This window comes from Vombatus ursinus, unplaced genomic scaffold, assembly GCF_900497805.2.
Source record: "Vombatus ursinus unplaced genomic scaffold, bare-nosed wombat genome assembly UNPS02011014.1, whole genome shotgun sequence".
Classification (NCBI taxonomy): Eukaryota; Metazoa; Chordata; class Mammalia; order Diprotodontia; family Vombatidae; genus Vombatus; species Vombatus ursinus.
Genome location: NW_020950792.1, coordinates 16786820 through 16803048, shown reverse-complemented (window position 1 = coordinate 16803048; position 16229 = coordinate 16786820).

Below are 16229 nucleotides of genomic sequence, written 5' to 3'. Positions count from 1 at the left end.
CAAAACTGGATGTGTTATCCATAACAACAAGGTGGGCCACATAATCATCATCTCAGAGTGTACCAAATTAGTAGCAGATGAATGAAGACATAGATTTAGTTATTGAAGAGGAAAGATAGGAAAGAACATTTCAAGAAAGCAGCTTATATGCTGAGAGAGGGTACAGGTAGAGTTAGCAGGCTGAAGAAAGAAAAGAATGATTAAAATAACCGCTGCAAGGAGTGTGATAGGGAGCCACTCAGACTTGAATAAAACAGATAACCTTGAGGCCCAGGACAGGCAATTTGAGTTTAAATAGCATGTATTTTTAATAGACCCCTTCAGGAGTTTCATGACTTTTTTTCAGAAGCTGCCATAGACTCTGGAGAAGAAATTGGATGGTTGTTGCAATAGTATTGTCTAGTAGCAGAGTAGGAAACTCTTAAAAATTGGTTCCAAGACCCAGTGCTTTGAAATTGCATGCTTTAAGTCAAGGGAAGAAAGCAAAGCCAGAATAGGCAAGATAATCAGTTTACATTATATTTGTTTGAGAAAAATTTTTAAACAAACTAAATTTATTGGTTATTTTTGTTTCAAATTGATGCACATGCAAAATAAAACTCACACATTTTATAGTGCTTTGAACTTCTCAAAACACTTGCAAATACTCCATCTCAATTTATCCAAATAGCATTTCTTTGAATTAGGTAGGGCCGGCATTATTAACCCCATTTTGTAGATAAGCAAAGTGATACAGGGAAGTCAAGACTTGTATGTTTCCAAGGTCACAGAGCTAGGTTTTGGTCAAGAGTAGAAAGACCAAGAGTAAAAAGCTATTTTTACATACAAATTTATAATGCAGCCATTGATATTTCTGTGATTAATCATGAACGACAATGATTGACACACAACATAGAAATAAAAGATATTCTATTTTAAATGGAGTGAGAGAGATTTTTAATACTTTCTTTAAAAAAATACTGCTCTCACATGCTCACTTTCATTTAAAATGTAAAGGTGAAGTCATTCTGAAAAAGAGAATTAAAAGTAAAGAAATGGTGGCAGAGGAAAAGGTTACCTGAAAAATCTACAGAATTAATGTAAATAGATAATCTTGTATAGTTTTTTTTTTCCCCTTGTATGGCCACATAAGAGGATTTTAGATTATCTCCATTTTGTTTCTGGAAGATTTACAGAGAAAAGTTAATAAAGTACCATGGAGAGGCTTAAGCACAATACAGGCAGGGAAGAAAAGATTACATCTGATGGAGAGAGACTTAATTGCATTGCACATACCAAGTATGTCTCTTTGGAAATTTGTATTATGATGAGGGAAAAAATGTCCAGTGATTCCAAACTAAAACATGTCAGCTCTTGGTTTTTAAGCAATAGACAGACTTTTGAAAAATTATCAGTTATGTTGTACACTTCTCCCTTCATATGCTTATAAGTGAGCAAGAAACCACGTGGAGCAAGGAAGCAGCATATTCATGATTTGAAAAGAAATTTCATGAGATATACTTTGATGTTGCTGTTTACCACAAAAACATTGCAACTGAAAGATATAGCCTGTCAGGCTGGCTTTAGTAGCTTTACAGAGAAGGAAAGGGGACTGATCAGTAATTGAAAAATTGTATAAAAAATCTATGGAGATTTGCCATCACAAATAATGTATCCCAAAAACAAAACAAAACAGAAACCCTTTGTTCTGGCACCATTTTTATGAATGCCTATGTAACTTATTTATGAATGACCACCCCGGAATCTTGTCACATGGTGTCCAATTCTATACAAAAAGACAATGAATGACTCTCTTGATGGCAGTTTCAACAAGACAGTTTATCTGCTGTTAATTTCTGACAAACTTTATTATTATTCCTGCACATTTTATATGTTATGGTTTTCAAATCAGATAAATCAGGATATACTATGACATAATGGGCATTATGCCACTTCCAAAAATAGGAAAGACTGGTCACTGATCCAGCCCAATTCTCTTCTATAGCACAGTGATGTGGAACTTAAATAGAAACAAGAACAACTAATACATACATGAGAATCCCTAAAGGTTAGATATTGATTTAGTTTTAAATTGTAACGTCTTCTATATCTTATTGTGTTTTTATTTATTTTGTTAGATGTTTCTTAATTACATTTTCATCTAGTCCAGGAGTACTTGGAAGTGTTGCCAGTCTCTGTCTGACACTCTGCTTCAGTAAATCAAAAAATCATTTAAAAATATTAGGTGATACCATAGGATCAGTATGTTTTCATATATTTATCCTTGGGTTATTTATTTACAAATACATGATTTTGCTTTGTTCCTACCAAATGCAATAAAATAGCTTACTGTTTTCTCTGCTGCTTATTCATTCATACAGGTTTCCTGATTAAAGTAAATGGAATAACCCTATCAGTGGTTAAAAGGACAGCCTATGTCTCCTTGTGCTCTGAGCTTTCACTCCATTAGCATGGTGCCATTCAACTGGAAGGTAAAAAATAATATTATTCAAATTCAATTTATTGAATTTCTTCTATCCTGAAAATACTGCAGAGTTCTGATCTGTTTGATGGCAGTCTTACAAAGTTGACTTGCAGTCATGGAATTTATTTTAATCCCTAGAAAGTTCTTCCTCTGTGAGGAAATCATCATAACTGAACTCTTATACTAACCCCCTCCAATGCTTTCAATGAAGGCAAAGAGTATTCAGGGGTTTTATCTTCAGAAACAAAATTCCCAGCAAAAGAAAATGATAGACTAATTCATTGCAGGGATCTGTTAATAAGATACAAATATGCATATACTCTTTTTTCTATCCCCTGGCTGAGTTTATAGCTTCAGTATAACTTTTTCTATTGCTTTTTTTCTGCAACCAAAAATGTAATTTTCCCCATTAGTCATAAAGTTTTTTTTTATGATTCCATGTAAGCCATAAATGTATACAATATCAGAGGAGAAATGAAAAATTCTGGAAAACATCCAGATGTTACCAAATGTTCTGATGTTTCCTGGGCATCTAAGTCATCTAGATGTTTCAGCAATTTTTTTTCTGATTTTATCCAGATGTTTACAGTAGAATTAATTGCAACAACAGAGACTGATCATTGTTTTATCACAGTTTGTCATGCCCACAGCTGACTAGTCTTCTATACTCTTGATACATTCACTCTTGAAACATACACTACTTGGTCTTAGTGTCACAAAATTTGTCAATACTAACTATAATAGTAATTAATATTGCTCAGTTTAATTAAAATAACACCAGTAATTTATATCATTAATATAGAATTCTTATCTTAGCTAGAATTTCTATACAGCTATAGTATGCCAGATATAATAATTTTTATTAATAATATTGTTTTTATTTTAGATAGGTACTGTTTTTATATACTTTTACAATTGAGGAAACAGAGGCAAACAGAAATTAAGTTATTTGTCCTGAGTCACATCCACTGTGCCACCATATTGGGGCCTCATTGTGTAATCATGTCATGTCTCTCACAACATTTAGGTTAGCTGGTCTGAACTGAACATGTCGTCCCTAAAGGCCCTGCAAAACTGTCTTAAATTAAAGATTCCTTCATCCTGCATATGGGCGGAAGCCTTGACACTGTCTTTTGTATATAGGTTTAGTGGAGCTTCTTCACCTACATCCTTGTTGATAATGTAGGGAAAAAATAGGCTCCATAATTATTTTGTAAAATCTTAATGGGCTGGTAATATATAAATCCGCCCATTACTTGCTAGTTAATATTAGAAAATCCTCAACCACTTTACAAGGACTCAGTAAAATATATGACGTCATTTGCTGTTGTAGCAAGTATTTTTCATCCTTGACAAAGAGACTCTGTAATTTGTTTGTTTCTTAGAAGGACTGGTTTTACAATTGCAAAAATATTTGGTTTCTTCTTGTCTTCTGACTTGAATGGGGAATGTCTTCTGATTCTGATATTAAATCCTTCTATTTGCATTTGCAATATTCTCTTTTTCTCATTTGACTGTTCCCCTTCTTTCTCTACCCTTCCATCTGTTGTGAAATGCTTTACTTTTCCATCTTTAATTGCTGCAGAAGACTGCTAAATATCTGTGTACTCTAAGCAGGCCTGAAAGGTTACAGAAACCAAATCTGTACCCCAGAAATCAACATTTTCTCTCTGGGGAAATTTCTGTTTAAGGCAGGTTTCTGATGTGATGTGATGTGGCAGCCAAGACTGCTGATTCGAACTTGGGCTACATTCAAAAAAATATAATTTCAGAAATTAAGTTTAGTGTATATTTTCTTGATCAGACCACACTATGAATATCGAGTTCATATCTGAGTGCCACAATTTAGAAAGGACACTGATCAGTTAGAGAGTATCCAGAAAAGGATGACCAGAATGGTGAAAAGATTCTGTGCTAAGAGGATATGTTAATGGAATTTTAAAAGTTTCACTTGGAGAAGATAAACTTCATGGAAGGTATCTGTGTTCAGTTTTCTCAAAGAGCTGTCAGGTAGAAGGGATATTAAACTTGTTCTATTTAGTACTAGAGAGCAGAAATAAGAACAATGGATTGCAGTTGCAAAGAGAAAAAATTAGGGTTGATATCAAGGGAAACAAAAGTAAAAATTAAACAAAACAAGATAAAAAATTCTAATAATTTATACTATCTGAAAAGGAAAGCATTGCTTTGAAAAGTAGAGGATTCCTCCACATTGGAGATAATTAATCAGAGGATAGATGAAAACTTGTTATCTCTCTCTCTCTCTCTCTCTCTCTCTCTCTCTCTCTCTATATATATATATATATATATATACACATAGATAGATATAGATATCTATATCTATCTATCTACATCTATCTCTATCTCTATATAGATATGATATATAGATATGATGAGATAGATTTAGATAGATACATATATATATATAGAGAGAGAGAGAGATAGAGAGAGAGAGAGAGAGAGATGGTAGAGAGGAACCTTTTTTTTAGGTATAGGAGATTAGTTGTTAATAAGGTACTTCTTAGCTGTAAAATTTGATGATTCTTAACCCCAGTCATGAGGATGGAATGAGGATAGCAGCTGTAGATTGAGGAACCACACTGTATCATAAGTTAAAAGTTCAACAACCAAGTGTGTTGCCTAAGAGATGGTAGCAACCAAGGTATAATAGAGGAGTGGTGAGAGGTTGGGGCAGCTAGGTGGCGTAGTGGATAGATTCTGGGACTAGAGTCAGGAAGACTCATTTTCCTTAGTTCAAATCTGGCCTCAGAGACTTATTACTTGTGTGACCCTGGCCAAGTCACTTAATTCTGTTTGCCTCAGTTTCCTCTTCTGCATAATGAACTGGAAAAGGAAATGGTAAAACACTCCAGTATCTTTGTCAAGAAAACCCCAAAGGGGTCACTAAGAGTCAGATGCAACTGAAACAACTTAACAACAACAACAAAAGCCAACGCTTTTCTAGTATAGTGTACAGTGTAATATTACTTTGTTAGCTTGATGGAGGAGTTAAAAAAAGAAAAAAAGTAGCTCTAGTTCAATGTCAGAGGTTAGGGAAGTGAATACTATAGAAACTCTGAGTTGTGAATGCAATAATGTTGGATGTATTACAGGCACAAATGAGACCAGTAGCCTCACAGACTATGAAAACAGATGAATAGAGAGAGTTTGGGCCATTTGGGGGGAGGGTGGGAGGTTTGGGCCTTAACACCTAAAAGTCTTGAACCCAGCTTTCCAGAAAGAGCAAGAAGGGATTTTGGACAGTGATATATTCCTTGATCCAGCTTCCTTGTGGAGAAGTGATGGAACTATGTAGTCTCCCATGCCTATATTGAATTATTCAGACTGTCCAGTTCCAATGGGTAAGGACATAATTTCAAGACTGCCTCAAATGCATTATCCTTATGGTGAGGTCCAAACAAGAGGGTAGAGTTATGAGTCTGAAGTTTTGCATACGTCCTTGAAGGAAGGCAAAAATTACTAGAGCATGGAGAATTTAATTGCTAAAGGGCCACTACAAGTCCTTTATGTTGTTTTTATTATTTCTATAATGTAAAATAAAGGCTCTACTATATTTTAAATATGTGTCCTAAACTAGTTGCTTACATGAAAAGTAAGGTCTGTTTATCTGAATTTGTAGGAATACAGACATAAGTTGGGAGATAAATACCCAGGAGAACCTTTGAGTACAGACCTGACCAAAGAGAATAATCTATTAGAAGCTTCCAAAATTGAATCTGGTTCATGTAAACCACAGCTTGAGATTCTTGGCCACAGATTATAACTGTTAAACACATCAAGTATTACAGTGTCTCCAGGGGACATATAAGCCCAGGGAATATGTAAAGAAAATATAATAATCCCCATTTTACAGATAAGAACACTTAAGCACAGAGAGATCAAGTGAATTGTCCAGCATCAAACATAGATTATATTTTGTTGTACTTTCAGAATGAGAAATCACTTGATTCCCAAATCCAATGCTTTTCTAGTATAGTGTATAGTGTAATATTATTTTGTTAGCTTGATGGAGGAGCCAAAAGAAGGAAAAAAAGAGATCTAGTTCAATGTCAGAGGTTTGGGAGGTGAATACTATAGAAACTCTGAGTTGTGAATGCAATAATGTTGGATGTATTGCAGGCACAAATGAGACCAGTAGCCTCACAAACTATGAATACAGATGAATAGATAAATGACTGTATACCTTGGAATGACAGGTCAGAATCAGTTTGTCACTATAGGCTCTAGAGTTCTGATTACTAGCAGCATGATGAGACCTGTTGATATACAACCCAAACTGTACTAGGAAATTGGCCAGCAACACTTATGACCACTCCCCAAGCGCTCAGGGTTTCAAGACAAGTGCTACATCAATAATTATCCCCTTTCACAGATTGGGAAAATGAAGTTGAGAGAGTTTATGAAGCCACCTAAGGGTTGCAGAGCTACCATCTGAAGTAAAATTCAAATACAGGCCTTTGTCTGAAGCCACATCTGGAGTCCTAGGAACTACACCATATTGAGTTTCTTTTTTCCTGGCCTTGTAAAGGATTTCTTCAAGTAGAGAGTAATGTAATTTTGGGCAAATGAAATATGACTTCATCAGTTCAATAACTAAAAGTAACTAATTCCTGGGGAAAATAAACTTGAAAAAAATTAAGATATGAAATATGAGGGTGGACTTGTAGAAGGCATTTAGAATCAATATAAGATTTTGGCTTTCTTATCAGTGTATCTATTTTCTCCCACAATCCATTAAATACAATGCACTTTATAAAGAATAAAGATTCTTATATTTTTAAACAGATATTGCTTATTATACATATCCAAGTAAATTCCCTTCACATAAAAAGGAATTTTATATAAACAATGTCATTTTCTTCCTTTCCCTTACACATTGTAGGTACCAACTCCTAGGTTTAGGAATGTTGAAAGAAATTTGGATAAACCATTACCGCATTCAAAAGAAAAGGGATATTTCTTTGTAAGTTAGTGGGCAAGATTCAAAGGGAAAACATTTCTTTAAAAAAAATAATTAGGGGCAGCTAGGTGGTGCAGTGGATAGAGCACTGGCCCTGAAGTCAGGAGGAACTGAGTTCAAATCTGGCCTCAGACCAAACACCTGACATGTACTAGCTGTATGACCTTGGGCAAGTCACTTAACCCTGATTGCCTCACTAAAAAAAATAATAATAATAATTCAACTCTTCTTCAGAAAGGCATATAAATGATTTTCTAATTTCTCTTTAACCAGCAATTAAAAGTAATGAAAGTTAATGATGGCATATTGTAACTAGGGGATGGACAATTTTAAGTACATTCTTTTAATTTAAATATTCTTATTAACTTTTTTTCTTTATTTCAATATTTTGGTCCACTCTTCTGGGAAGAGAAGAAGGCAGTAAAATTTTAGGCAATATTGTTAATATCTCATTTTTTCCCAAATCCCCTAGAACATTAGTCATTTTCCTTTTTTTTTTTTCTTATCATATTAGCCAATCTGATAGGTGTGGGGTGATAGCTCAGAGTTATTTTAATTTGCATTTCTCTAAACAATAGTGATTTAGAACTTTTTTTCGTGTCTGTATATTGTTTGATTACTTCATCTGAAAACTGCCTGTTTTCCTTTTCCCATTTGTCAATTGAAGAATCACTCTTATTTGTATAAATTTGACTCAGTTCGCTATTGAGAATTGAGGTCTTTATCAGGAAAACTTGCTATGTTTTTTTTCATAGTTGATTACTATGTGTTTCCTTCCATCCTATTTTATCCATTTATTCTATCTGTTCTCTCCTTTCACCTTCTCTATTCACAAAAATGTTTTACTTCTGACTTTTACCTTCCCCATTCTGTCCTCCTTTATGTAAGCATCCCCCTTCTTATCTTATCCCCTTCTCCTCTTACTTTTCTATATGATACAACAGATTTCTACACCCAACTTACTGTGTATGTTATTCCCTCTTTGAGTCAATTCCAATACAGTAAGGTTCACGTGCTCCCCTCACATTCTACATTTTCCACTCCAATGTAAAAATTCTTTTGTGTCTCTTTTATGTCAGATAGTTTATTCCATTTTACCTTTCCCTTTCTCCTTTTCCCAGGGCATTCCTCTTTCTCACCCTTTATTTTTTTTTTTAATTATCCCATCATATTTAACTTAGATCTGTTCCCTCTGGCTATGTACACTCCTGCTAACTGCCCTAATAATGAGAAATTTTTTAGGAGCTTTAAGGATCTTATAGATAAAAACAAGGGTTTTTAGGAACTATGGATCCTTTTCTCATGTAGGAATATAAAGAGTTTAACTGGTTCTTCCACTTCAGGAGCCAAGATGGCAGAGTCAGAGGTGAGTCTCTCTTACTCTCCCTTATTAACCCCTAAAAGCCCAGAAAATATCACCCCAGGAAAAAACCCTGTAACAGCTGAACCAGAAGAAAGGTGGGGTGCAGCAGTCCAGTAGCCCAGGTAGTTTGAGAAATTAACTGGAAAGACCTCTCTTACCTTGGAGGAAGGGGAGGCATCCCAGTAAACTAGTGGAAAGCCCCATCTCAGCATACCAGGAAGAGATCCTGAATCCCAGGTGGTACAGCAGGCAAATACCAACACCTGGACCCCTGAGTGCCTAATTTGGGGGGTGGGGGAACTGGTGGAAACCAACTCAGAAAACCACCAGGTGCCTCAACATTCTACAGCAACCAGGTCTCCCAGTGCCTCAGCAAAACTAAGGGAAGCAGTGCTCCAAGAGTCCCCAGGTGGATAAACACCCTACAACATCCATCTGAAAAGAGCTGAATAAAGCAAAAGGAAGGAAAGGCCTGGGTGAGCAGGAAATCTCCAGGAGTCACACTAAGCAATCCCACCCCTAGAGTTCCAGTATTGCTGTTTCCAACCCAACACCGGATAAGCTGCCAGAATCCTAGAGCCTCCAACTGCCAACATTGGAGGCCCCAGAACACAAAGCCATTGACCAGGCCCTAGGCTCCCAACACAAGAAGCTTGGATCAGTGCCCTCTGCTCCCCAGTAGGAGAGCCCAATCTCTTTAAAGGGCAGGAAATAAGCAAACACCATGAGAAAAAAGAAACATACAATAGATTCTTATTATGGGAAGAGCGAAGATCAAGGCAGAAATTCTGAAGAGGACAACATTGTCAAGAAACCCACATCTGGAACCTCAAAAGGGAATATGAACTGGTCTGAAGTCCAAAAAACCTTAGAAGAGCTCAAGAAGGATTTTAAAAGTCAAATGAGAGAGGTAGAAGAAAAAATGGGAAAAGAAATGAGAGGCATGCAAGAGAGAGTCAATAGCTTGGAAAAGGAAGGATATAAACTAACTGTAGAAAATAAGTCCTTAAAAATTACAATTGACCAACTGGAAAAAAAGTACGCTGAAGAAAACAAGTACCTAAAAAATACAATTGGCCAAATGGGGAAGGAGGTACAAAATCTAATAGAAGAAAACAATTTGTTAAAAATTAGAATTGAGCAAATGGAAGCTAATTACTCTATGAGAGAGCAAGAATCAGTCAAACAAAAACAAAAGGATGAAAAAATAGATGAAAATGGAATATATCTCATTGGTAAAACAACTGACCTGGAAAATCGATCCAAGAGAGACAATTTAAAAATTATTGGTCTACCTGAAAATCACAATGAAAAAAAGATCCTGGCCAGTATCTTTCAGGAAATCATCAAGGAAAACTGCCCTGAGGTCCTAGAACCAGAGCATAAAGTAGCCATAGAAATAATCCACCAATCACCTCCTGAAAGAGACCCCAAATTGAAAATGTCAAAGAATATAGCAGCCAAATTCCAAAATTACCAGATCAAAGAGAAAATACCACAAGCAGCCAGAATGAAACAATTTAAATATCATGGAACCACAGTTAGGATTACCGTAGGGCATGGAATATGATATTCCATAAGGCAAAGGAGCTTGGATTACAACCAAGGGCCAACTACTCAGCAAAAATGAGGATGATCTTTCAGGGGGAGAGATGGATATTCAATGAAATAGAGGACTTCCATACCTTCTTGATAAAATGACCAGAGCTCAACAAAAAAATTTGATCTTCAAATACAGGACTCAACAGAGACATAAAAAGGTAAACAGGACAGAAAGTAACAACATGTTATTAATAATGGCAAAATCTTTACATCCCTATAAGGGAAGATGACACTTGGAACTCTTGAGAACTGTATTGTTATTGCACCATGTTAAAGGTCTATACATAAAGGGGGTGGGCATAAATTGACTTTGATGTAATGATGAAAAAAATCTGATCAAGTGGGTTAAATGGATCCAAGTAAGTGAATTAATCTGATCTAAATAAGAAAATTTACTGAGAGGAAAGGAAAGGAGGAGTCAGACAAGGGTAAATTACATCACAGGAAAAAGCACAAAAACCTATTACAGCAGAGGGAAAGAAGGGAGGGAGAAGTGCATTGTTTGAACATTACTCTCTTCAGATTTGGCTTAAGAAGGGAATAACATAATCAGTTAACATGCCCTATAGGCAGTAGGAGGGAAAAGGGGAAAGTAAAGGGAGGGAGATAATAGAAGGGAGGTGGGACTGAAGGAGGCAGTGGTCAAAAGAAAAACATTAGTGGGGAGAGAAAAGGAGAAAGGAGAAAGAAAAGCATAAACAGGGGAGAAAAAGATGAAGAGAAAGACACAGACAGTTGTTATAATTGTGAATGTGATATGTGAATGTAATGGAATACTATTGTGCTATAAGAAATGATGAATAGGCAGACTTCAGATAAACCTGGGAAGATTTGAATGGTTTGATGCTGAATGAAGTGAGCAGAACCAGAAGAATGTTGTACACAGTAACAGCCACATTGAGTGAGGACTGACTTTGATAGACTTAACCCCTCTCAGCAATGCAAGGATCTAAGACATCTACAAAAGCCTCATGATGGAAAATGCTATTCACATCCAAAGAAAGAACTATGGAGTTTGAATGCAGATCAAGGCATGCTATTTGCTATTTTTTTCTTCTGTTGTGTTTTGTTTCCTCTTTCTAGTGGTTCCTCCTATTAGTTCTAATTCTTACTTACAACATCACCAATGTGAAAATATGTTAAATAAGAATGTATATGTATAACCTATATTAGATTGTGCACTGTCTTGGGGAGGGAGGTAGGGAGGGAGGGGGAGAAAAATTTAAAACTCAAAAGCTTATGGAAGTGATTCTTGATAAATCAAAATAAACCAATAAAAATTTTTTAAATGTAAAAAAAGAGTTTAACCTTATTGAATCCCTTATGATTTCTCTTTAGTGTTTACCTTTTTATGCTTTTCTTGAGTCTTGTATTTGAAAGTCAGATTTTTTCTATTCAGCTCCAGTCTTTTCATCAGGATTACTTAAAAGTCCTCTATTTCATTGAATATCCATTTTCCTTCTTAATTATGCTGTGTAGATGATTCTCAGTTTGTAATCCTAGTTCTTTTGCGCCCCCCATCCTGAAATTTCAATTGTTACTTTCTGGCTGGTTGCAATATTTTCTCCTTTACGTGGGAGCTCTGGAATTTGGCTAAAAAATATTCCTGAGAGTTTTCATTTGGGGATGTCTGTCAGGAAGTGATTGGAACATCAGGGCTGTTTTCCTTGATAATTTCTTGAAAGAAGATGTCTTTTTTTTTAATCATGGTTTTCAGGTGGTTTTATAATTCTTAAATATCTCTCCTGGATCTATTTTCCAGGTCAGTTGTTTTACCAATGAGATATTTTCCATTTTCTTCTATTTTTTTCATTATTTTGATTTTGTTTTATTATTTCTTCATGTCTCGTTAAGTCATTAGCTTTTACTTGCTCAATTCTTATTTTTAAAGAACTGTTTTCTTCAGTGAATTTTTGTACCTCTTTTTCTATTTGGCCAATTCTCCAAAAGCACTGGTTTCTGACCTTGAACTGTGATCAGCATCCCAGCTTCCCTGCAACTACAAGCTCTGATTTGTTAGTGCTCCTTCTTGCCCTGAACCTGAGAACCAAAATTGTGACCCAGATACAAGTAGGGCAATGCAATAGAGTCCAGCCCTTGGTGCCAGCCAAAGGAACCCTGTGTTGTCCATCTAACCAGCTGACTGCCCCTGTTAAAGTTGTAAGCTGAGAGACCCAGATACTGCCACTACCACCACTGATTCAGTTGCCCCCAATATCTACTGGTATTTGTTAAAACATGACCTGGACTCCACTCTCACCCTGGTGCAACAGACCTCTCCTGACAACCTTCTAAGTTGTCTTGGGCTGGAAAATGTTATTATCCTGACCTTTTGTGGGTTCTATCACTCCTGAATTTGTTTTGAGGCATTAAAGTTGTTTGGAGGGTTTAAGGGAAAGCTCGAGTGAGTCCCTATTTTTTCCATAACATCTTGGCTGTGGACCCCTGCAATAAGGAAAAATGATTTTTTTTTGTTTCTAATTAAAACAATATGTGTCTGATACTAGCCTAAAATCTTTTTGTTTCAATCTGGCTATAAAAAATATAATCTTATCTCCTCACTCTCTAGAGCTCACAAATCTGATGACAAGATAGGATATGAAAATGACATAACATGAAGCTTGAATCTATACTAGAGAACTTAGTTTGCATTTTTACATTAAATATATTTTGAATAAGAGAATAAATTAAACAAAATAATAAATCCATATGTTTACAAAAGTGAAGTCCATTATCCATATATTTCTAGAATCTCAGATAATTTTTCCTCCTTCAGACTTTGCCCATAGGCTACAAAGGACAGCCAACAGTCAAAACAATGAAATTTCATATTTAGAACATTCTTGTCATTGAAATCTATCACTGAAAATATATGAATTTTACCTTTGATTTTACTTCATAAAAGATAGCTCTAGTGTTTTGTGTAAAATAAATCATCTGTAACTTACCATAATGAACAAATCATTGTGAAGTACCAACAAGAAATCAGGAAGTTACTATGCATGGGTGGTTTTTGAAAGATGCAGCCACATACAGCTAATTGACACTTTGATAAATGACCATTAGTTGAATTGGGGAAAATTTCAAGAAAACATATTCAATGCATTTTGTTTCAGTGAACAAAATGCATACCTTTCCATTAAGCAAGTGGACATCAAGCTTTCTTATTCCAGAGAATTTATGTAAGCACACAGTAACCATGAAAATGAGCACTATCCCCTGTACCCAGGGCCTAAAATCAATCAGGGTAGTCCTAATAGAAATGAAACAACAGATTTAATAAAATTTGAATACACTTTTTTTCCTTTTCATTTCTTCATATCATTTTTCATTCAATATCCATATAAATTTCTGTTACTGGGGAAACTCGAATATCTTGATGGCAGAATTTTCCCTGGCCTAGTCTCATAGCATAACTCTGTTCGGCAATGTTAGTAATGTGTGCAATGACAGAGGAACCATGCACTGGGGATAAATTGGCTGGGAATAAATTCCAGTAACTCTCCATGACCTTTGGTTAAGGTAAGAGATTATTTAGGAGTGTTCAATTATTTAGAAGGTAGAAAAGCACTTGATCACAGATAAGTTGACCTTTGGTGCTATTGACCATAGACAGTGTGAGAAATAATGAAAACAAATATTTGTGAGGCTAGTAATTACAGAGCAACAAAAATGCTATAGTTGTTTGTTTTCCTTAATATTTTGCACTTTTTATATACATGTGCTTCTTGATTTCTAACCTCCTGGGACAAAAACCTATATGGCATATGGTTATGTGTGTATGGATCCATGGTCAGGCTCTATACTTTTCTAGAACATGTGAGGAGTAGATTGAAGAAGGGATCTCGATACTTACAGAGTGTTACAAGTGCAGCCTTGAGTTACAGACCTCTTCTTCAGTGATTGAGATCGATTTCCTTCCATTAAAGAGAGTGTGTGATGACCGAAGCTGTGATATGAAAGCCTACATCAATAAGCATTTATTTTGAACCTGCAAAACTGTTGTAGAGATTTTAAAGAATACAAAAGAATTCAAAGTGTGGTTTCTTCTCTTAACTATCTCACAAACCAGTTCATAAGGAGAAGTATACAAAAATAGAATCACAGAAGTTTGGAGATTAAAGCACCTTAAAGATAATCTAAGACAAGGTCCATATTTTGTATATAATGGAACCTAGGCAGAGAGTTTACACATATCAGGGTCACATAGCTAGTTACTGGCAAAAGAGAAATTATAATTTCAGTCACCTGACATTTAAAAAACTTAAAAATAATACAGTATATACTTAAAACTATTTGTATGCTGTGAATAGTATATAATTCAGGAAGTTGAGAAAATGGATTATTTCATCAAATTGATAATAACTGACTACAAACAATAATCAATGAAGCCTACTTAAAAGAGAAATGGTAGAAAGCAGAAGTGGAGTACATAATATTGGTAACACTGAATTTTCCCACTATGGAAAATCCAATAAAATTTCTTAAACCAAAGAGTTTCTTTGTAGGTGAAATTATTTTCAAAGGACTATTTAATGAGTCAGATAAAAAGCAATTCATGATTAATATGTAGTTTTTTTCTTTTTTTTACATCCTTGGTAAAATAAAAATGAGAGTATTCTTTAAAAAGAAGAAATTGACAGTTTTCACATTATAAACTGCATCTCTATTTAAAAGTATTAGCCCAAATGGATTTCTATTCTTAAAACTTCATATACAGCTTCTTACACAGAGATATTTTATATATGTACCTGCAAATTGCAAGTTCTTTGTGATTAGTGGTTACAGCAACTAGTGGGTCAAAGAAAGTTTTAATCAACTGTAGTTGGGACAAACATCAATAATAGTTTAGCTAGTACTGCAGATTCCATCACAGCTATCAACCTCCTGTAACACACCTCTACTTTGGGCTGTGAATTTGAGGCTTCTTATTGAGCTCAATGGTGGAATCAGTGTCTTGAGAAGCTATTAAGTTAAAGAAAGTTTGAAGCTAACAGCAAACAGAACAGTCAATTACCAAAGACCTTCACAGTCTACTCCTAGTGGAATTCCCCTGTCTCTAAAGATTTGATCAAAATCCTCCACTTCTCAACACAGAAAAGTTCAGTAGTTACACTTGTAAGACGTAAGGAGAATAAAATAGAGACTAAAAGAATGATGAAGAAAATTAATATTTCTAAGAAAGTGAAGAAATACTACTGAATGAGAGAAAATCTAGCATAAAGGGTAGGGAAGAGGAGACCCCAAAGGAATGAATTATTTTGTGAAATGTCAAAAGTTAATTTGCAGTGGACACAAGTCACCTCATGGAGAGGAGAATATTAATTATAGTTATCATATAACTGGGTTACTAACATTGCTCTTTTGCAATTCAGTCATTTATTTTTCTTTCTAAAGTTTGATGTCGTATTCAGTGCATATATTTACTATTGATAACAATTCACTATGTTCTCATCACTCTTTAGATCTTCATTAAAAAAAATTTCTAACCACTCTAATACAAAAAATTTACCATTTTATTCAAAGGGCTATCAATAAAGAACTAAAGCAAGGATTTCTCTTCCCTGGGTATTATTAGATAGAGTTTTAGAAAAGCTAGCAAAAGATAAGATAAAGGGGGCAGCTAGGTGGCACAGTGGATAAAGCACTCACCCCAGAGTCAAGAGGACCTGAATTCAAATCCAGCCTCAGACACATGACATTCACTAACTGTGTGACTCCGGGCAAGTCACTTAACCCCAATTGCCTCATGAAAGAAAGAAAGAAAGAAGGAAAGAAAGAAAGAAAGAAAGAAAGAAAGAAAGAAAGAAAGAAAGAAA